The following is a 23,294-nucleotide window of genomic DNA, read 5'->3' on the forward strand; positions in this document are numbered from 1 at the left end:
ATATCTTTCCCGCTGTATCCCATCGTATTCTGGACTCAGTACTGCAAAGTCATCCCATCCAAGCTCTCTTAAGGACACAGGTCTGTGCATCCCTTTTTGCCAGACAGGAGAGCAGATACTTCAGCACTGGAAGCTGTGTTTGTCAAGAACCTTCGGGTATTTTCTTAATACATTCAGCTGTAGAGTCTTAAGTCTGCTCCCAGACCAGAATGAACAGGAGTCAAATCTGAATTCAACAACATTACTAAACTGCAGACCATTGGACAAAGCTGACACTTGCCTGCATTTATATACTGGGAAATTCAAGTATGCTTGTACACATGATCTTGTTGGCACAGAATTAGCACTAGTTTGTCATACTAAGAGCTTTAATCAATGAGGAGAGCCAGAATCCATGAAAAGATGACTATGCTGTGTTTTGGGTTAGTTTAAAAAGATGGTCAGGAACACAATTCCTCTACCTAGATTGCTTCTGAAATAAATAAATAAATAATTTAAAGGTGAAAAGGTTCAGTTCTCATTTCATGCAATATCAACATAAGACTGAGAAATTAACATTCTGTTATTAAATTGCCTAACACCAAATTCTATTTTAATATATTTTCTGGTTATGAAAATCTTGCAAATAATCCAAATAGTAACACAAATTCCTGCTACTGCTTTCAGATGTTTGAAGACTGTACCACACTGCTAGGTGTTTCTGAAAAGGCTGCCCAATTTTTACATTTGAAGTCTCCTAGAAACAGGAATATAATCCTTTTCAATATTTAGTATTTTGTTAGTTTTGCCCCAAGGTTCTGAAAAGCTTAGTGAACACGGAAGTGGAAGGGCCTTTCACACATGTGACTTATTTTTCCAGTGAACTGTCTCATTTAAATTTGTCTTTTATTGACAAGTCCCAGTAGTCAACCCTATGCCCTATTAATAATTTTGCTACAGTTTCTGCAATGTCATTAGATATCAATAATTGCCCAATTTATAGCAGCAGATCCCCTAAAATACTGTGAACCTTACAGGCACCTAATTGTTTATCTCAGGCCAAATTCTACCATTGTACTCATCAAAACATTTCTTCAAGTACTACTTCTCACTGTAAATGTTTGCTATAGTCAATAACCAAGCTGCTGCTCTTTAATCCCTCTATCAATTATTTTGACCCCCTAAGACATCAAGGCCTGTGATCTAGAGGCAAGGGAAGCATATTAAATATATGCAAGAAACAAGTCTTTAAAGAGTGTATTCACATCAGTACCCTGCACCTAAGGATTATTTGAATCGGTTGAGAAAAATGGAAGGAGGTTTGTGGCGCCATTTGGAACTAGCCAACACTAGTCAAATATTGAATGAGTAATATTTACTATGCACTGAAAAGCTTGCAAACCCAAACTTATTCCTAGATATTGGTAATCATTATTGAAAGACAGCTAATTTCAAAAGAATGCTGCATTCCTATACAGACCGCAAAAAAAGAAAAATGATATTGAATTAGTCACCTATAGGACAAGGTATGAATTATTTACTAAGGTTGACTCGTGCATAATTCCTCCCAGTCAAGCATACAAACCAAATCAGGTAATTCCACACAATCATGCGATTACTAATTTCATATGCAATTACTTCAGCGGTACCTGTAGTTGCAGTATTTAGAAGTATAGATTTGAAATATGCTTGTTTATGTATTTTACGCTTATAGCTAATACATTTGCAGAGTCCATGTAGATACCTAGTATAGTGGTTTAATACTTAATCTTTACACTTTGGTGATAAATACAAGACATTAAGATAAGGCCATATGCTCGTTACAAAAGTTTTCATCTAATTGCAGAAGAGGAAAGGCAAATTGGATTCTTCTCTCATTTGTAAGTCATAAATGGTTGAGTGTTACAAGTCAGAGTTATTTTTACTAATGTCACATATTGTATTTCAATATTTATTTGAAAGAGGATGGACAACAACACAGAGTACCCTTTTCATTAATTCCTATCATTTGCTACCCTGTTGCCCAGATATTTTTGATAGTTTGCTAACCAAGTTTTCTTCTGAAATTTTCTTTCTTTTAGCTTCCTACATAGGTTGAAACTTAAGAAAACTTTATTCAATATTCAGAATTTCTGCAGATGGGTATACTCAATCTGTTCTTCTTTGCTGTTTCTATGACTACTGGAGCAGCACTAATTTCTTGAAACTGAACGGAAATAGAATCCAATTCGTACATTGAAACAAGAACATGCACAATTTTCATTGAAAGTTACTCCAGCAAGAAAGAGCACATATCTGTAATCTATGTTCTGTCTCTCTCTATATATGCGCACACACACTTTAACGTAAACCACAAACATGTATGTTCAATTTCAAAGAATTAACAAAGCAGAGCAAAACACAATCAATTTGAACTATGTATTTTGTATGCAGCATTAGGAGATTTTAGGCTGAGAATTCTATTTTTTTTTCCTTTCCCAAATTTTACTACAAGCCATGTGCACTTTTAGTGGTACAAAACAAAACAAAAATAACAAATCTGTCTTTCTCAAAGGCTTTCCTTTCTATCCTGGAGGCTTTCAGCTTAAAAAGCTTGGGATCATTTTTTCCCCCATGACAGTTAAACATGTCATTTCATTTGAGTTCTGTGAATGTAACTCAAGGAAGCACTGATACATGTATGCAGATGATCAAAACTCTTGCATTGATTTCAATGATACTAATCATACATATGAGCAATGTATTTTCTAGTAATCCCAGTTCCTTTAGATATAATATTGTGGTCTTAGTCACAAGAAGTCTAGTGACACCAGAAAAGTACATAGAGTCTAACTAACTAGACTTCCTGGCTAACAGTGACCATTGAAAGATACTTTCTTTCTTATCAACCCCTAAATTATCAATTTCACATGTAAGTCAGGTAGCTATGTGGAGACAGCTTTGCTTACCATTCAGATGTCCTGAGGAAGAGAAACATGAGAGCCAGCCATCTCAAGAAAATATAGTCACACTGTTAGCATCAATGCCTGAAGGAGTGGAACACTTCAGGTTCAATCAGTTGTTCTGAAATCACTCTAAACACAGTCCAGGATAAGCTAGAAGCAAATGAAGTATTTTTAAAATTTAGGAACAGATAAGAATAACCATATTAGTTGGGAAACACAATGAAAGGAAAAAAACACACATTTTACAAAAACTTATGTGTGTGCTTAAGTTATATCAGTAGCCTTCTCTTTGCCTACAAAATTTAGTTAATATGGTAACAGAAACTTCATAACATTCCTAGCTGAAGGCTGTGACATTCATCCAGCCTATGTCTTTAGGCTACATTCAAGGAAAACAGGTCAGGCCAAGGTGCCTAAAGTTTACCTATTTTTGGTAGAACTAAAATCAAAGCTCTCTGCCTTCCATTCTTTTCCCTCTCCCATCTCCCCACTATTTAGCATCCAAAAATCAGAGCAGGCTTTATGTGGTCCATCTTTTCCTTTCATGTGCCACCTTCCATTTTGGGAACATTCACGTAATGATGGTCTGAACTATTTTTTCCTCTGTCTGCTCTGATGGACAGAAAACTCAGTGAGTACATGGGAGAAAACTGTGTTCTCTTCTCTTTATTATGTCCATCCATCATTTTTATTAAACTAAGACAGAAAAGTTGTATTTGGAAAGAACTGTCCACACAGATAGTCTGATCACTTCTGTAAGTATTCAGAGAAGAAACTCTATAGCTGACATTTGTAATCACAGAATAGTTCACTATAACCTCCATAGACACTAAAGTCATTTCTTTCCTGATGAAAACAGAAATAAAAGCTTAAGCAAGGAGATGTCTTATTTTTATAAACTAATTAGCAATATATTGTTATGATGTTAACAAGAATAATCAAAATATGTAAGTTTAATATATGCACAAGAGGACCAAGTTAATAAGGTCACTTCCATCTTTTCCCCTGATAGAAGCATTTCATCCTTATGTAAATGGGAAGTAAAATCCATGTCTTTCCAAAACACTTAGCTTAAGCTTTTGGGCCCCAATCCAGTTTACAATATAGGAATAATCTCATTTATTTTAGTTATACATGTTAAACATCTTTTGTTGGTTTGATGACTTGAACTTGTAACTTACTTTTGTCATCAAGATCCTCTTCTCTGGTTATCAAATCTGACAATTCTTTGGAGCATCAATCAGATAACCATTTGCTTTGGGGAGGAATAAGGCTACTAGATTTACTTCTATCACATGTAGTTAGCACAGTTAACACATCACAGTTAATACCATTCCAATATTATGTTTTCAGGATACAAAGAAACATTTTGCTGGCACAGACTTATTCTGGCTCAAGGCCTAAATGTGATTATGGCTCTGAGGTGCAGAAGAGATTTCTTTAAGTACTGCAATGGTAACAGAGGCTGCCACTGAAAAGGAAGGTAGGAATCTTGAGATATGAAATACAGGAAGTTATCAGTCAATAATGACGTATTTAATGCCACATGGCTTGATTGTATAACAGCTACTAAATTTGTTTTGATATTTTTGGGTGTGTATGTGGCTGTTTTCTTTACTTTTTTGACTCCATCAAGAGTAAAAAAGTATATAACTGACTGACCAGGAATTACTATCTTACTTAGAAATCTAATGTCAAACGCATAAATTACATCATTAATTTCAGTTTTTAAAAACAACTAAGCATGTATTTTGCTTTTGAGACACATCTATTTAATGTACCATTATGGTTTACTCTCGAAAACTTTACAATTCTCCCTATTTTATTGAAAAAAAACTTTGTATTAAAATTTCATAGGTTGGGAAATCGTTGTACACGTGAAGCAAAGGAATTAAATGCAAAGAAAGAAGCAGTAAAAGAACCTGCACAATTAATCAGGAAGCACATTGACAAATGGTTTATGTTACGATAAACTTTTTTGCTGGATGTGGACTCAAAATGGCAAATGACTTTGGTTGACACAAACATCATTCTAAATATATTTCTGCAGACTTAGGTGTTTCCTGTGAATCTTTTTTTCCACGTGGCAGAACTTACTCCATTCTAGAGCACAGCATTGTGGGCAACTACCCTGTGCTCCTTACTCCCCCTGCTGAACCACATTTCCCATATAATTTTTCCTGCAGTGTACTGCAAAGTAAATGCAATAAACAATTGCACTCCCCAGTCTTCACATCCTTCAAATATGTAGTACTCTTTTTTCTGTCACTGCCTGACCCACTTCTCTGACAAAGATACCAGCAAGGGGATTTCACAGAGCTTCGCACCAAAATGCTGACTGCTCTAGACCTACAGATTAATCTATGAAAATTCAACACTTTACCATATACAGCTTTATAAGTTAGCCACCACATAGCTTTCTACGCAGCTGTACATGAGTTCTGAGTCTCACCGAAAGACAACGAGTACAATGTCACCTCCAAAAAAATGAAATTTAAACCAGGTAATTTCAACGTAACACCTGACAGTCACAGGGTTCATAATGCACATAAAGATTAAACCTACAGTAAAAACACGGTGATGTTTTATGAGACATTAGTTGGGAAATTCCTGTTTGTCCCCTTAAAAGGCTAAGCACTATTTCTTAGTGCAAGAGAGAAGAGTAATTCTAGAGAAAGACCTTGTCTGTGGCTCCATTACAGATGGGAGAGTGGCAAACTGCCCCACTCAAAAAGAATACGAGGACCACTGTTAGCAACTTCCAGGTGGTTACTTAGGACTTCTTAGTATTCTCAGTAAGCATGGTACTTAAAACTAAAGTAAAACACAGATCTAAACAGATATCTGCAACAACTCCTTGCTAATTTGTTTTACTCTATCTCAGAAGAATTTCTGAGCTTTACTTGATTTTGTTCTGTACAATTAATCACAAAAAAAGAGTTCCAGACTTGTCAACACACCAGGTCCAGAGCATGTAATTTACAGAAAGATCACATCAGGTGCCAGAAATGGCCTTCTCAAGTGAAAGTAATTATTTTGATTGGTCTCTGTTTATACCCCATCCTTTTAAGAACACTGAAGAAAGCTTTCTATTTATGTAAGGGGGGTGCAGTACTTAAATGAAAACGTAATCTTTTTCATTTATACCATCAGCCTCAGATAATGGCCAACAATTAGCAAACATGCTGCACATTACAGGTTCAGAACAAGGTTTCCATAAGATTAGACAAATTCCTGAAATGGAACATGACTGAAGATTACTGAAATTATCTAAGTCTGGCCAAATTGCTGGAGACAGGGAGAGTAGTAGTCAGAGATGGTATTATTACAGCTTTTCTTTATTCTTACACCCCTCCTCTGGTCATGGATGGACACACACAACAGAGCAATTCTTATTTTCTTAAACAATGTGGAAAAAGAATGATCATATTGCTCTCTTATTATTGTAGGAGTCATCACAGAACCTCTGTTTGAATAATCTTCACGTGTCTTACTCGCTGAATTCCCAAAATCCTAGTTTCAGCTCAATTTTTAAAAAGTTGACATTTTCAATGAAAGGAAAAAGAGAGCCAATGATTTTACCAGTTAAGCTTAAAGAATTTAAAGTGTGTTGCTTTCTATGCTTTACTTTTAGCTGATGACCACTCACGATTCATGTTTGTAGAATCAGAAAAGGAAGCACTTAAAAAGACTGCATTCTTCAGACTCCTTCTCCCCAAAGAAGCTATGTGTCTAGAGATGAAGCTACAAATCTGCCTACTTCCTAAATATTTCCTGTAGTTCTCACTGGTAAGTTCAGTTGGAAAGTGTCTGCAGGGAACAAAAAAATGTGTTTACTACAAAGAAATGTTCAAATCATTTATTTTTAGAATCTGCAGCTCAGTAGGTTGTGCTTTTAAAATCCCTGGCTGACAGTCCATAGATGTTTCTAAGAGTATTAACATTATTTTTTTCCATGTCTTGCTAATTGGTATATTTTTGCTTTGTACAGAAATGCTTGAAATAATGTTATTGTTAAGAGTAAGGAGATAGTTTCCAGAAAAAGCAGTATTTACTGAGGAAAATGCATGTTACCAAAATCCAGGAAAGAAGAAATGAATTTCATTGTTGAGATCTATTTATCAGCACTCCAAAATATTATTGTCTGCAATTCTCAGATTATTTCAGGAAGAGTGCCAACGTCATAAAATACAGGAAACAATAATGAGAAGCTCCCTTGCCTCTGTCATGGCACCTTAAATTATTTTTGATGAACTAGGCAGGCTTCCAAGATTTACTTTTCAGAAATCTAAGACAATACTCAGACTGAACAAAATCAAGCTTGGCTCAGTAGCAGGCAGTTGCAGTCTTGGGAAAAGAGCCTTCAGTTTCCCTTTCCTTTCCCAGAACTCTTTTGCTTAATAGCACAAATCCACAGGACCCAGACTGTTAGCTCACAAAGCCATATGCTTTCTAATAATCTGCAGGAGTCATAAGAGTATTTAACTAAGTGTTAGTTTCCTTTAGTCAACTTCCTAGTCCCAGGTTTCTTTAGCTTTTCCTTCATGAATAGATCTAAATCTAAGCAGCTTTCCCTTGTCTTTCTTGTCTTAGCAGTTTCACAGCAGTTTCACAGCTTGAAGGACAGACATGATTTTATTTAAACTAAAGTTTTCTTTTAAAAAAGCCACTGATAAGTACATGATTAGAAGGCGAGAATGAACTAAGTTTGTGTTGTTCACATCAAATGCAAACAAGAAAAGGCACATCCTGCATTTGTTTCTATCTTTGCCACAAGGAAGAGGAGCCTGCATTTTAATACCTCATTTACGTCTGTAGAATGGCAGTAAACTTTATTACCGTGACCTTTTGCATGATCCTTCACTTGAATTGCTGGGTCATTCCCTGTTCTCCCCATTTACAATATCACTAATCAGCACAAGGGCGTGCAAGCCAAAGAGATTTGAAATAGGCACTCACTTAAAACACAGAATTCTAATTTTTTAAAACTTGTATTTACATTCCTGAAAGCTTCATCTCTCTTCATTGGCTTTGTTAGACAGTAACTTTCTTCTACATCATTTTTGAAGCAAGTAACCAGAAACTATGCAGTATTTGAGCTATTTTGCTATGCCACTGCCTGCAGGAGCTGCCATTCTGTTCAGAGACACAGGTTGCTGATCCACGTCAACAGGAAAGCAGAGGAGGTATATTTTGCAACATGTGCTAGGAACAAACATGATTTCCTTCAAACAAAAAATGATTTCATTCAATCCTTATCATTCCTCTACTGTTGTGGCCTTGTTGTGATCATTAGATATTGAATTACATTGCATTCACTTTGTTTTGTACCTTGCTATCTGGTGACATTCAAATAAATTATATTTTTCCATCATTTCAATTAATCTCAAAGATTATACTGCTCTTACCCTTTCTTCCACACACTGGCAAACTTTTAACATATTTAGAAACATAGCTAATGTGCTTAGCCCTTCATCCCTCTAAAATTATGACTAAAAACTCTGAGAACACAGACACTTAAAAAAAAACACACATGGCTTTACCTCAAAATAAGCATATATTGACTATCTATAGTCATCTACATAAAAAATAAGAAGCTGATAGTCATCTTCTCAGAAGTGCATCAGGATCAATGATTCTGAAGTCAATGGAAGATGGAAGTCAATGGAAGATATTTGCAGCTCTTTAAAACGTATAAACTGGCTCCGTTCTGAGCGCCACAATACAGCTCTAGTTATAATCCATTCTAGTTATCTGATCACTAAGTAGAGATGGATCAATTTTCAAGAGCTTAGGAAAAAGCAGGAGAAAATATCTTAGAAGTATTAGAAGGATTACTTCGTGAAGAAGAAAAGTGTCAAGCTGAACTGCTTTCTTGGGTAAAACTGCAAACCAAGCTGTAGCATGAGCAAGGTTTAAACACAAAAAGTAAGTTACTGTGAATATATACTGAGTTACAGCAAGCAGTGGCAAATGGCAGTTCTAACTCCTCCAGAACTCTCCAGATGTGCCCTCCACACACCTGCATTCCACACCCCCCCCCCCCCCCCTTATCCTCAGTATTCAGGCAGACCTGTGGGCTATATCCTAAGATGTCAGCAACATGGAGGTAACTAAGCTCACACATCAAATATGAGTATTTGCATTTCTCAGCACTGTCAGGGGCAAAATGAAAGGTTCCTGATTAGAGTAATAAAGTGAAACCACAACAAAGGAAGATAGACATTGACAGGTACCCAAGCAAGATGGCATATTCATCAAAATGGCACATACCCAAATAACTCCTCTACATTTCCAAAACAATAGTGAACGCACTAGCAGAAACGTTACAATGAGTTCCTGCTGTTATGTCTGTGAAGGGAACACATGCTTTCTGGATCATATTCAGACTTTGGGACAGAAGTGTGTGAATTTCTTAAGTGAACAGAAGGCTGAAGATACGCATTATTTTTAAACATATCACAGAAACTAGGAATGGCCAAGAATAAAATGGCTTTCACAAAAGCTTATCCATGACTCTGTAGTTCCCTTGTACAAATTTACTTCATATAGAATGATATTCAAGAGCTATCATATCATTACAATTTTCATCCCTTAGCAAACAAGGAGTAGATTACAATTCTTGAAAATGGTGAGAAACAGTGTTTCTCTTGGCCAGCTAGCTGTGCTCAAATACAATTAGCACAGAAAAAAAATCAAGTTTGTTATCTGTAAAGCATGTATTATAAAACCTTATATACTCCCACAGACTAAGTTCATCAACAATTGCACTTGATCCTCATCCAAATCTCTATGATTTGTCTAGAGGCATTTAAAAGAAGTATAATTATGACTTCACGATTAACTATAAATCATAAGTAGAGAAGGGAAAGAGAATTCATGTTACCATGAAATAAAATGGAAATGGTATATCAATAAAACAAATGAGTCAGAAACAATGCAGATGGAAAATGGACATGTGTTTTTCCATTCTTCTCCAGTAATTGGTTATAAATATTCATTTCATTCGTGATAATTATTCTCAAATTCCTGCTGCCATTACTGGCCATGAGCAAGGATCTGGTGGATCAGACTGCTGACAGCTCACAAAAGCAAGTTTCTAGAAAGTAGTTTCCAATTCCTAATTTGACTCTGGCTACTGGCTACAGTTTGATAAAGAAATCCTTCCGCTTACCTTGTTCTTATTTCATCCTCTCCAAGGAACTAGGCCTATGAGTCTTTCTGAGTCTTTCATCTTCTTTAATAAGGAGTAAGTCTCCATGGAGGAAGAAAGAACACGAATTAGACAGGGACAAGGATGGGAAGAAATAAAAGCTACTAGAAATTTGAAATTCAGAATAAAAATCCCTCAGTCTGCACAGCTATATATCAGAAGTGTACATTGTATAATTTGAAAGTCAGCTCATCATTAGATCAGTATCATGCAATGAAGCATTGACTCATTTTTGTAAACCACAGGGTATTGGATGTTTTGCTCACAGATCACCAGAACTGGAAGATGTCTGGTTCAATTTTTTTTGACATTTTCTGCAGATATTTCATAACCCATAAATGTCACTTATCAACATGCACTCAACATATCACCTCTTTGCCAACATCAGCATTTGTCCTTACTAGCATTCCAGTCTCTGTCTTGTCCCAATCTTTTGCCCCACTCCAATTCTTCTCTGTTTTATTTTTTATTAATCCACAAGACAGCAATAGTGAAAACACAAGAAACACTATGATATATTGTTACTTCAAAAAATATTTTGTAAAGTTTTTCCAGCTAAATAACTGATGTGGGTAAGTATCTCTTTCAAAGGACATTAGGTTCCCAGCTGTGCATCTCACTCCTTTGCAGGAAATTACTGCCCCCACTCCAGAGCATAGCAACATACATGCATGCAACCCTACTACTCAAGTTCACAGCATACGTATCAGTACCAATTTAAATACTAAGCTGTGAATGAGATTGGCAGAAGTGCTGACACACAACTCACTGTTCTGGGGCAGAACCTTCTAGCAAAGGACTGGGATGCAGAAGGGTGACAGCAAAAATTCAAAACTGTTCCCACTAACTTACTGAAGTCCAGCTGTCAAAGTACCCAAACTTCCTGGTATGCTTCCAAAATACTTGGCCAGGTTTTAGAAGCAGAAGAGCCAACAACCATGGCACCCAAAGGAAGCTTCTCTTTAGGACAGTTTGCTCAAATGCTCACATACAAACATCACAACTGCTATCAGTAGAAAAGACAGCTTTGAGTTAACTCTGGTACCTTTACAGGACACTGCACTAACAGCCTAAATGCCATTGCCCATTGAGACTTCAGTTCCTCACTGTCTATCTAAAAAACAAAGCAAGTTCCTAAAATCACTGCATATCTTCGGAAAAAGAAAATGGCTCTTGTGCATTAGGAAAGACAACCCTCAGTGGTCAACATTTCTCAATGGTTAAACAACCTAATGGGAATCATGAGGGTGAAGGGGGATCAAACTGATGGGAACAAAGCTATAGAGATTGTTAACCCCTTTTTCCTGTCTCTCCACCAGTTTTAGATTGCCCTCACTGCCTTCCCCTCACACACCCTTTGGGACAGGCAACACTGACTACACTACTTCAGAAACAAGTCATGTAGAGACCACATGCCTGCAGGCTGGTGGATGTAATGTGCAAGGCGAGAAAACGTCCAATTCTGTAGGACAGGGAAAGATACCAAGAATTTCAGGAGACAGGCTCATACCAAAATGTGTGCTCTTTCTCTACAAACACCTTTGAATTTTTACAGAGCAGAAAAAAATTATTTCAAACAACAACGATCACTTTAGCTTTCAGTATAGACAGTTCCTTCATATTCCAGAAGAATATGCTGATCTAAACAATCTTTTAAGTATTTTTAGATTTCATTACAGATACAGGAGGTATAGACATACTATGCCATTAAGACATTTTTATTATGCAATAAAATCTAAGTAATTAATAAGAATTAGTACATATTCTGTAGCTGACTGACTGTATAAAATCTTTCTCAATTTTAATCTAATGCACCTCTAATGCAGAGATGTTTCTAAACCATACAAAAGCAACATTAATCCACATCAGTAAGAGAAGCTTTTATAACAGACTTAGTTCCCAAGAATGCACAAAATAGATGTTTATAGAAATGTTCAGGTCTCAGGTCTGCATCCTAGCAGTCTCATATAAATAAATAAATAAATAAATAAATAAGTAAATAAAGTGAATCTATTTATACTTACGTGTACTCAACTGCCCATAAAAAAGAAGCAGAAAAGATGGAGAGAACTAGCTGGATATTGGAAACGCTGGTGTTCTGTCAGTATGGGAAAAGTAGTTCCCAATATAGATCAAGTACAAGAAGATACTCAGAACAGCTGCTCTACATTTACAATCTATAATTAATCTCACTTGTATAAACCTAAATATTTATAGACATTTATTTTTCCTCCACAATACTAACCCAGTTTTATTGAATGAAGACAGATAATCTTCCAAGTACTTTAAAAAATGCAGCTAAGAAAAATCTGATCTTATGCTGCAGCTATGTTAGATCTGACTTTATACCTCAATAAAGCCATAGCAAATATTAACATTTTACTTTCTTGAAAACCTATAATCAAATGTGTAACTTTCATTAGTACAGAGCTAGCATTTTCTACCATTTTATGAAAGATAAACTACTTGAAGACTTGTACTTAAATCTGAAATCTCAATTAATTGGCACCACAGAAAACTATACATACAAATACACATTTCCATCCATCAATCCCCAAAATATAACTAAAAACAAGATAAATCTACCTGCCTAAAAGCCCCTTTGAAAAACTGAAAAAATATAATATGAACCATTTTGAGGCATTTTACATGTAATCAAATGAAAATATTTTGACACTTTATTCTTTTAATGGCATTTAATTTTATAATACCTTGCTTTTGAATTGCAGCAGATGCTGTGATTTTTATAGGATATCACTGTGCAAATTTAACCTTTTCTAAAGTCTCAGTGTCCATTCTTATAAGGAGAGATTTAAAGGAGAATTAATTATTAAAATATTTTGGTTTCAGTCTTATGGACTGAAAATTTATTTGACAACACAGCATTATTGGAGTGGACTTGAAATATCTTTGCTTTAAAGATTATTTTTTGCCATACATGCATCCATGTGTGCGTGCACAAGCAAAAATATTTACATATAATAAGGACCCAAGTCCTCTACTGAGTTTGCTGTAGCACTAGATGCCTCTCACAAGATCATACATAACCACAGCTGTACACCTGATAACCAAACCAACATCATCAGGAACTTCCTCTTAGAACTGCTCTGACTGAAAGCATGACTGATGTACCAGATTTGTTCCATATTAATGGGTTATCTAGAAAGCCCTGTTTGTTTCTCTTTCTTGAATGTTATCAGTCAAGCATTTTGTAATCGAGGCCTCTAAAGGGCACCTCAGAAATGATGCCCAAGCTGTTTGGTACCCGAAAACCTCCAATCTCACATAGAATCATAGAATATCTCAAGTTGGAAGGGACCCATAAGGATCATCTAGTCCAACTCTTGGCACCGCACAGGTCTGCCCAAAGTTTAGACCATGTGACTAAGTGCACAGTCCAATCGCTTCTTAAATTCAGACAGGTTTGTTGCAGTGACTACGTCCCTGGGGAGCCTGTTCCAGTGTGTGACCACCCTCTCGGTGAAGAACCTCTTCCTGATGTCCAGCCTAAACTTCCCCCGCCTCAGCTTAACACCATTCCCGCGGGTCCTATCACTGGTGTTTACAGTGAATAGGTCACCTGCCTCTCCACTCCCCCTCATGAGGAAGTTGTAGACTGCGATGAGGTCCCCCCTCAGACTCCTCTTCTCCAGGCTGAACAGGCCCAGTGCCCTCAGGCGCTCCTCATATGTCTTCCCCTCTAGGCCCTTCACCATCTTCATCGCCCTCCTCTGGACACTCTCCAGCAGTTTAATGTCCTTCTTGTACTGTGGTGCCCAGAACTGCACACAGTACTCGAGGTGAGGCCGCACCAGCGCAGAGTAGAGCGGGACAATCACCTCCCTCAACCGACTAGCGGTGCCATGCCTGATGCACCCCAGGACACGGTTGGCCCTCCTGGCTGCCAGGGCGCACTGCTGGCTCATATTCATCTTGCTGTCAACCACAACCCCCAGATCCCTCTCTGCGGGGCTGCTCCCCAGCGTCTCATCGCCCAGTCTGTACGTATAGCCAGGGTTGCCCTGTCCCAGGTGCAGGACCCGGCACTTGCCTTTGTTAAACTTCATGTGGTTGGTGATCGCTCAGCTCTCCAATCTGTCCAGATCTCTCTGCAAGGCCTTTCCACCCTCATCCGAGTCCACAACTCCTCCAAGTTTGGTGTCGTCGGCAAATTTGCTCAAAACACCTTCTAGTCCTACATCCAAATCATTTATAAAGACATTGAAGAGGACTGGCCCTAAAATGGAGCCTTGAGGGACCCCACTAGTGACCATCCACCAGCCAGATGTGACCCCATTTACCACAACCCTTTGAGCCCTGCCCAGCAGCCAATTGCTCACCCATTGTATGATGGTTTTGTTAAGTTGTATGCTGGACATTTTGTCCAGTAGGATCCTATGGGAAACCGTGTCAAAAGCCTTGCTGAAGTCCAAAAAGATCACATCAGCTGGTTTCCCTTGATCAACTAGAATGGTGATCTTATCATAAAAGGAAATCAAATTTGTTAGGCAGGTCCTACCCCTCATGAACCCACGTTGACTGGGACCCATGACTGCATTGTCCCCCAGGTGCACCTCAATAACTTCAAGAATCATCTTCTCCGTAATTTAACCAGGCACTGACGTGAGACTGACAGGCCGGTAATTGCTAGGGTCTTCTTTCTTACCCTTCTTGAAAACTGGGACAACATTTGCCAGCTTCCAGTCTACTGGGACCTCTCCAGATTCCCAAGATTGTTGAAAAATAATTGAGAGAGGTCCCACGATGACGTCAGCCAGCTCTTTAAGCACCCTGGGATGGATCCCATCCGGACCCATGGACTTGTATGGATCCAGGTGGAGCAGCAAATCCCACACATGTTCAGGGTCGGTAGGGAGTTTGTCATTCCCACCATCATGGTCCTCCCGCTCAGGGCACCCAGGGTCCCGAAGCCCATCATCAGCATTGAAGTCAGAGGTAATCTCTCAGTAATCCTGGCCCACTACAGCAGAGCCCACAGGCCCAGGGCAAAAGAAATAGTTTCTACCCTCCCAGGACTCAGCAGCATTGTTAGCCATCCAAGCAGATATATTGGAAATACTACCCTTTTCCACCCTCTTGTTTCATTGATAGAATTTTTTTATGGGCAAACACTGGAAACAAGCTGGCATTCTTATTTATTTATTTTTAATATTATTAATTTCATTCTCTTGGATCTTTTATCTTTCTTGCACAGTTTACTTGACTGCTTTACTTCTAGTCTCAGCTGTCCTGATAAGTAATCAACATTAATGATCCATTATGTGAGTTATTCTTAATAATCCTCCTTAATTCAAATGCTTCGTTGCAGAATTTCTTCTAAGGCTCGCGTAGCACTCAAAATCCCTACTACAAGAGAAAAAAACTGGCAAATCTAGATCAGGAATGGTGTTCAAAAGGATCCTATCCACTTAAAATTAATACTGAGCCTCATCCATGAAGCGCAAGTTTATCTCCTCTTAGAGCATACAAAAAACAGAAGTAGGAAACTGAAAGAGGACCACAGATGAAATCTGAGGCAGAGTACCAGAACATAATGCAGCAGAATTGTGGAAGATATTAAAAAAAAAGAAGAAAGAATTTGGAATGCGGAAACATTAGACAGTGATAAAGAATACTTCCTCACATTGCTGGTTGGTTGCAAGTGGAATGATTTTTTGTTTGATGAACATTCTGTAAGCAGGATGGAGATAGGGGCATTCCTCGCTTGTCCTTCAGAAATCACGTATACTATACAACTGGAAAGATCCTATTAGATTCCATTACCTTTCTCACATCCTAGCAGGCCTTTGAATCCACTGACCCTTCTCCCTTTCTCAGAGCTCCTAAAACTACATTGAATGGTCTACAAAAAGAAAATGTTCTGGCAAATCACAGCATGACAGTTCAGACAAACGTGTCTGATGCCAAGCGGTACTATCTCACTTCTCTGATGGTCACATATCTTTACCCACAGTGAAATTCACACCACTTGCCAATCCTATGCACACACTGTGCCTGCACAAGGAGTTTGCTGCCTTCATTCAACCCTACAAGCAGGGTAGCCTGAACAGCCCACCAGCAACCAGACTTCAGACTTGCTTCCAGCAGAAGGGAAAACAATGATGTGTTCCAGTGTATACAGCAGGTCTTGTGGAGGCAACAACGCAAATCTGCAACTCAACAACCCCTCCAGCTCACATCACTCACCCCTAGCAACCTGCAGTTCTCCCCCCAGCTCTCATCATCATAGACATCACCATCAAAGACAGAGGCCATGACATTTTGACATGCTGAGCACAATTTCCAGTGTGATTTCTGTGAGGAGAGCTGGCACCTATCAATCCAAATGACAAAACATCCAAAATTTTAAGCATTGTTCTGACACCAATCCGTTCTACAAGGTATAATGAATAAATGTTTCAGCTTTCTCCTGGTAAAACAGAAGTAATTATCCCATAAGAAGGGATAGCGGCCCGTAGGAAGTACATGCAGATTGTTACTTGATATGTCTTGAGAAAACAATGACTCTCTTCTAAGTAGATACATAATTTTTCACACACTCAGAGGTCCTCTCAATATGCAGAAGGACCTAGAAGCATCACTGCTTGTAGTACTTTCTTGCGGTGGCAAAAATACATGCACAGCAACCATGAAGGAGTTAAAGTGAGATGAATGTAGGTTACATTGGAACTTTAACAAATTGGGACTCAAAGATGCACCAGCCAGTGAGAGTTAGAAGCATCTGAGGGTCACGAGCCTCAACGCTAAATGAAGGTCTAAGCCCTGCTGTCACACATTCTGAAGATTTCCTAGGAAAAGTATTTGGCTGGTTTCCTGCCTCTAGTTTTCAGTGCATACTGCAAGATGATAAGTGCATATGCAACTCAGTTGAGCTACCTTCTTTGTTTTCCCTCTGGTGCTATTAAGGATGTGTCAGTGGCTACGAAATAAGAAGAAAGTTACTTGACTAATTTAAAGTAAATTCATGGTGAAATATTAAGCTTCATTCATCTTTTCTGTGGTCCTTAAGTAAAACAGGGTTCTGTAAAAATCTTTTGGGAGGCGTAATAAAGACCATGCAAGCAATAATGCAGCTGATAAATCATTTATGAAGAAAGTAAAGGGAGAACATTCCCAAATACCAGTGCACAAAGCATTTCCGCTAACATCTGAGGCCTAATATACTGCATTTTAAAACAGACAATTAGATAATTGCTATAACATGCACCACAGGGGGAAGATGTGAACTATGGCAGAAAGCAAACAATCTAGTGTTCATTCATCCTGTTACCTTGAGAAGCAAGCTTCTCAGTGAGAAAATAGGAGCTTACCTATCTAATATGATAAGATTCAGTGGATGAATTCAAGCTCCTTGAGAATCAGCCTCAAGACTTCTTGAAAGACACTATCGTGCTTTATTAAGTAATAAACTATGCACTTCCTTGCCTTCTTTCACCAAAGGAGTAGACTGATGTTCGTCTATTAATACTGTTAACCCACAGCAATCAAGAGACATGGTTCCTTATTCTTGTTTTCAAAATTTCCTTCATCAATAAAGCATTTTTTTCTATAGGGAGTAAACAGAGTAGGACAGTGTCATATGCATCTTATTCTTAAGAAGCACAGGTCCTACAGTCTCAGATGGCAAGCCTTAGCATCCTAGCACCAATTTCAGCAGTCTCGCCAGGTCACTCCTATAAAATATCCAGCCCATGATGTTATGAGGTCATATTAATTCCAGACATAAACAAGTGACCTGTAAAAATTTTTGGTTACTTTCAAATACAAAATTAAGCTTTCAGGGTTAAGAAGTCACCACTGAAATTGATGTGTGGTTGCCATATTTGAAACTGCTTACGCTAAATAGCTGTTCTGGAACTAATTACGTGCAGCCTCAGCATAAATTCCTGTCATCCAATAAAAGACTTAATATTAATAATGTTGGCAATGAGTTATAACAGTTACTTGATTTCTATGAACAATATTTTATGAATGAAACTCTTCTTGTCTTTATGTATATGCTAAATGGCAATTTTAGCAGAACAAATTCTTTGTTGGGTACTTTTAGGTCTTTGTGTTTAGGAATTATTAAAATTCACACAATTAGTCATGACATAGTACAATTATTTGCCCTTTGTCTTATTCAGGGTCACCCACTGTTTTTACACATGCTAAAACCTTCAAATAGGTCAAAAGCATATACATAAACCTAAAGAACTTGAAGGGATTTTGTCCAGCATTCAATACTTCATGAGTAAAACAATTTAACTCACCTATCCACATCAGTCAGCTAACAATCTGGAATTGGGATTAATACATTGCTCATGTGTTCAAATTCTCAGGTTTGGTAGTAACAAGCCTGATCTCAGATCTGCTTAAACCAGTGAAGAATATGCCTTCTTCCTTTCAAGCCATTTTGAATCTATTTTCTCTGTGAAGAAAAAACAAGTCCTTCTCTTACTGTAAGAAAAAAAAACCAAAACAATAACTCTAAGTAGAACAAAATAGGGCAGTCCTCTAAGTGTAGCACTGAGAATTAATTTGACAGAAAGACATTAATGATTTTATCAATAAAACAATAAAACAAAACAATAACTGTGATAGCATGCTGCAACCAATCACAGGGCTAGAATTCTTCATACAATTTCTCCCTGTTATGTGAATATCTGTACAAGCACTGTTCAAACTTATGGTCTGTAGACTTTGAATTATTTAAAATTGATGGAGCCTTTCTTCAGAAGGTTTCCCAAAAAACTAAAAGAGAATCAAGGACAAAATCATGCCAACAGACTTGACCTCTTTCCTGCTTACAGCTCATAACCTAACTATACCGTCAAATAGCAAACCAGACTTAAATATTCTTCTGATAAGGACTAAATAAATGAATACATATAATTAGTAAAACTATAATTACCAGTGCAATGTTCCCGTTATTGCAATAAAGAGAGTGTGCCTGTGGAATAAACTAGCTGCCATCCTTCCAGGATAACCAAACACTGGGGAAAAAAAAAAAAAGAGAGAGAGAAAACCATGAATAATTCAGGATTTGACTTGCTTTATTCAAAAAAGGGCCCTGCATGTAAATTTCAGATGAATGCCATACTCACTGGAAAACAACTAATTTACTTTCAGAATAGTAAATGGAGAAAATAATTTCCATTTAGGCTACTGCACTGTATACCTATTTGGCATCCTGTTGAACACTCAGTGAAGGATTAACTGACATAAGCATCTCAGCCCCTTATCCCAAACGTGTGAATCACACTGTTAAAAGCCTTCTTCATCACTGACTTTGCTTTTTTGTTATTAAGTAAGCATACTTGCATAGGCAAGATTGTCAAAAATCAGGCAGCAGAACATATTAAACAATAAACAAGGATAATTAGATACCATTTGAATACCACTTTTTATAACTCCAGTGAGGGAAAAGGAATAGTGACAAGTTCTCTGATGCTTTTGTTCCTGAATCTAATTTTATCAAGTCATTTACTCACTTTCAAAGAGCTACAAAGAAGTAAAATGGAAGAGCATTCCATGTGATGCAAGATTAGCATTGTTTTAAATCTGTCCCAAAACAGAGTTTTACTGCATTCACCAGGGAAAGCCACAGAGAATTTAGCACCACATCAGACATCCTGATGTGCTTTCACAGCAATCACCAAACTGGATGAGGTGTTAGAATGAGCTACTCCACATCTCTTTCAGTGATCTGGCCAGAAACGTCAGAGGCAAGAGCAGGAGCCCATCCAGTCATGATACAGCATTTTAACTGACAAGTTCTTCAGTTTACATTTCTCAGTAGGATTTTACATTAAAAGCAGGCATCCTGTGATGTGCCTTACCTACTAGATTCAGGCAAAAGGTGGATGAGGTTGTCATTTTAAGAGGCTGCACAACATTTAGTGTCACCAATGCAGTCCCCCATGGAGTTAGCCCTTACCTAACCACAGAAAGCCTTTCAGGATTTCTTCAGGATTGAGGAAAGCCTCTTACTTCTCTTGGTCACAGTGGAGATTTGGCTCTTCATCTCTACAACTCAAGTAATTCCATCTATGCACAACAGCCTTTACTTCTGTCTCCATAAACAGTAATGCTTCCAAATAAATGAGTCTTCTCAGTTCTATTAATTCAAAGTGTATTGAGGACTATGAATTTATTCACATACAGCCTGAATCACTCTTAGAAACTCTGAAACCTAACATTGTACATTGGTAATAATGTAATGTCTGCCACTATAGCATTGGGATGCACACAGGAGCCAAAATACCGTACATTTTAGCAGCATGGGAAATGAGGAGTGTTAGCAGAGTCATATTTGATTTTACTTTGGTTGTAAACATTGCAGTTTAATTTTTTCTTTACAGCATTTTGAAGTGTCAGGATTTTGGATAGAACGTCTGTATTCACAATTATGATTTTAACCTGCTTTGCAAATATTTGTGCTCATGTGAACATCTGATATTTAATATCTGAAAGTTTCCCTATCAAAGGACAGCTTTATATAAAGGCTATTGTCTGCAACTTGAGACAAAATCGCATATAAACTTAATTCATGGGAGAGCATTAGAGAAAGCAAGCCCATCAACATGTTTTAACACAGATCTCTAGTTGAGAATGAATAAAACTTGAAATATATTTACATGTTCCTTTAATCTGCACAAAGCCATACCACTCTGGAATGTAAATCTGCAGGTAGTATCCCAATGTGAGTACTTTGCTGATTGCAAATTAACCACAATGACTGTTATGACAAAGAGCTAAGTCAGGGGAAAAGCAAGTTGTAACAGTAATCAACAGTGCTTTTAAAGTTTCTATTTATTGTTTAAAAGCAAACAGAACAAAACCTGTCTTTTGGCTGAGGATAAGGTCACCTGAGAGAAGGTCAAAGTATACTTTCAGGAATGAAGATTAAGGGGCTCTCATCCGTAACAGTGTGCTTATTGACCTTTTAGGTGTGACAATTGAATTATAGTAATCTACATGTGTAGTAGTTTCTTATTTATCATAATGCATTCCATAAGGAGAAGTTTCACACATAGGAAGGAATGACACAGGATTCCAGTATGTATCAAGTGGCAGCTCTTTACGGCAGGCAGTACACAACCCATTTCACAGCCAATATTTTACCTGCATCACACAATGCTTAGAAATTCTACCATACAAATAACAAAGAAATGGAGGCTGCCTTAGAGCTTCCTGTTGTAAACTGTCTGCAGCTGCCCCCTTGTGTACCATCTGCTACTCACTGCCAAATGCTAATAGCCTCCATCACTTGAGTTATAAATAAAACATAACAACAGAAAGAAAGGGTTCTAGATGCCCCAAAATACAGAAAAAGAACACTTCAGGAAAAAAGAAAAGGGGAAAAAATAAATACAAATTCCATGATCTGGTTTCAGTCATTTTTCCTTGTATGTGCTTAGAAGAAGAAAAAGTAATTGAGAGACACATACTGGATATTTTTTTCCTATAAACACATCAGGCAGTCTCCAGAGCTTAAATGGACTGTTACTCCATTTCACCCGTAGAGCAAACCAAAAAGGCCAGCTGCTTATGAATTTGACTCACTGAACTCAAAAAGCTGCAGTGAGTCATATGTTCCCTATGCTCACTGTGGGGTTGTCATAGTAATGATTTCTCCCTGTCATTTTTCACTTTACCACACGACTCCATGGGATCAATTGCGCTTAGCTCAGCATGGGTAAGTATATATATAGTAGGCAAGGGAATGGCATTGCAACTTTGCTTTTCCCCCAGCTCCATTAGAAGGCATCCCTCCATTCAAACAACAGCTGGTTACGATAGCATTAGAGTGCCTAAAAGGAAGGAGCAAGAATATTTCTATTGGCCGACAGAGCTGGCCCAAAGCAAAACAAAAAATATGTTTACAGGGCCATAATCATTTCATAAAACCCCAGAAAGAAAACAGAATACCCAATTTATAGTCAAATATATGTTGGAGTTCATAAGAATATAAGTGACTTGCTTCTTGCCTTTAGGCATAAGCTCGTAGTTATCTTCAGTCTTTAGTAGGAGGCACAGTAACTTCACAGACTGCTGAGGACGGTGGTGGCTGGTACAGCTACACCTTCACAGTGGTTGAACTAGTTCTCCTGTTAACTGAAAGAAAAACAGTGATGCAGAGTCAAGATATTTTCTAGCACCATGCTTTTGTTTACCTTGAACAGAAAGAATCAAACTAAGCGCGTGAACAACTCCTTGAAGAAGCAGCAGTTAAGATGTTAGCCCTTTCAGCAGATTAATATTCTGGCACTGACAGACTTTTCCTGCCTTAGCCCCAGGCATTCTCATCTTGGAATTGCCTAGACCAAAGTTACTCATCTCAAAGTATACACCCTGGGTATAATTCTTCAGAAAAAAAAGGAACTTCAGGTGCCTTGCCTGGAGCCAGTTTTTGACCACAGGAAGTCACTTAACCAATGCAAATTCTCTCCACGATCATCAGCATATAATTATTTTGTGCATTCCCTCACATAAAGCTCTGTTTAAAACTAGTTCCACAGGGCTTGCTGTTTTGCTCTTTGCTTGTTTGTTTCGTTTTTAATACTCCAAAGAGACAGCATCTCATCAAATCACCATGATAAATTCCTCTTTGCCCAGTTAATTTACTGCAAGCCTCGAAACAATTTCTCAATATCTGCAAACGTCCCCTTCACTTACAATGTTACCTGTAATCTAAATGAAGTTCTTTTCTTTTCTTTCCATAGATATTAATTGTGAAGTATATTCTGACTGACTTCAACACTACATTTGGAGCCACAGCAAGTAGCTTATGCATTTCTCACATGAGACTATTTGTGATTTGGAATTCATGAACCATGGTGTAGTTTGATACAATAAACTGTACTTTGGCACATTTTTTTCAGAAGGACAAGCAATCACAGACGCACATTCAAGCATATTACTGGCCAAATTCATCCCAAAGTTACTAATTTAATTATACATAACCATTTACATAATAGCAGTTTGGGTTTTTCCTGTCATCCTCATAATAATAATAAAAAAAAATCCCTAACTACTGAATATTGCAGATGATCAAAATTGAAGACTCTAAAGGCAGAATCCAAAGCAAGACATTTTCAGACAGCTATTCAAGATTTAGAAGCTGCACATAGGCAATATACTTCACTGGTAAT

General features: G+C 37.7%; 1 long non-coding RNA gene across 3 annotated transcripts in view; it reads right to left on the reverse strand.

Annotated features, from left to right (window-relative positions):
• The window catches only part of LOC125183493 (uncharacterized), a 230,388-nt gene that overhangs the window by 154,449 nt on the left and 52,645 nt on the right, over positions 1–23,294 (reverse strand). The window contains exons 3-7 of one of the 3 annotated variants that reach the window (XR_010831871.1): positions 22,131–22,257; positions 19,052–19,133; positions 18,411–18,568; positions 10,099–10,179; positions 2,928–3,074 (exon numbers count right to left, since the gene is read on the reverse strand). This is a non-coding gene — a long non-coding RNA (uncharacterized lncRNA). Of the gene's footprint in view, positions 1–2,927; positions 3,075–10,098; positions 10,180–18,410; positions 18,598–19,051; positions 19,134–20,077; positions 20,284–22,130; positions 22,258–23,294 lie in introns of those variants that run through there. The other 2 variants (XR_010831872.1, XR_010831870.1) reach the window with 2 other exon arrangements.

The sequence above is a fragment of the Anser cygnoides genome, chromosome 5 (genome assembly GCF_040182565.1).
Source record: "Anser cygnoides isolate HZ-2024a breed goose chromosome 5, Taihu_goose_T2T_genome, whole genome shotgun sequence".
NCBI lineage: Eukaryota > Metazoa > Chordata > Aves > Anseriformes > Anatidae > Anser > Anser cygnoides.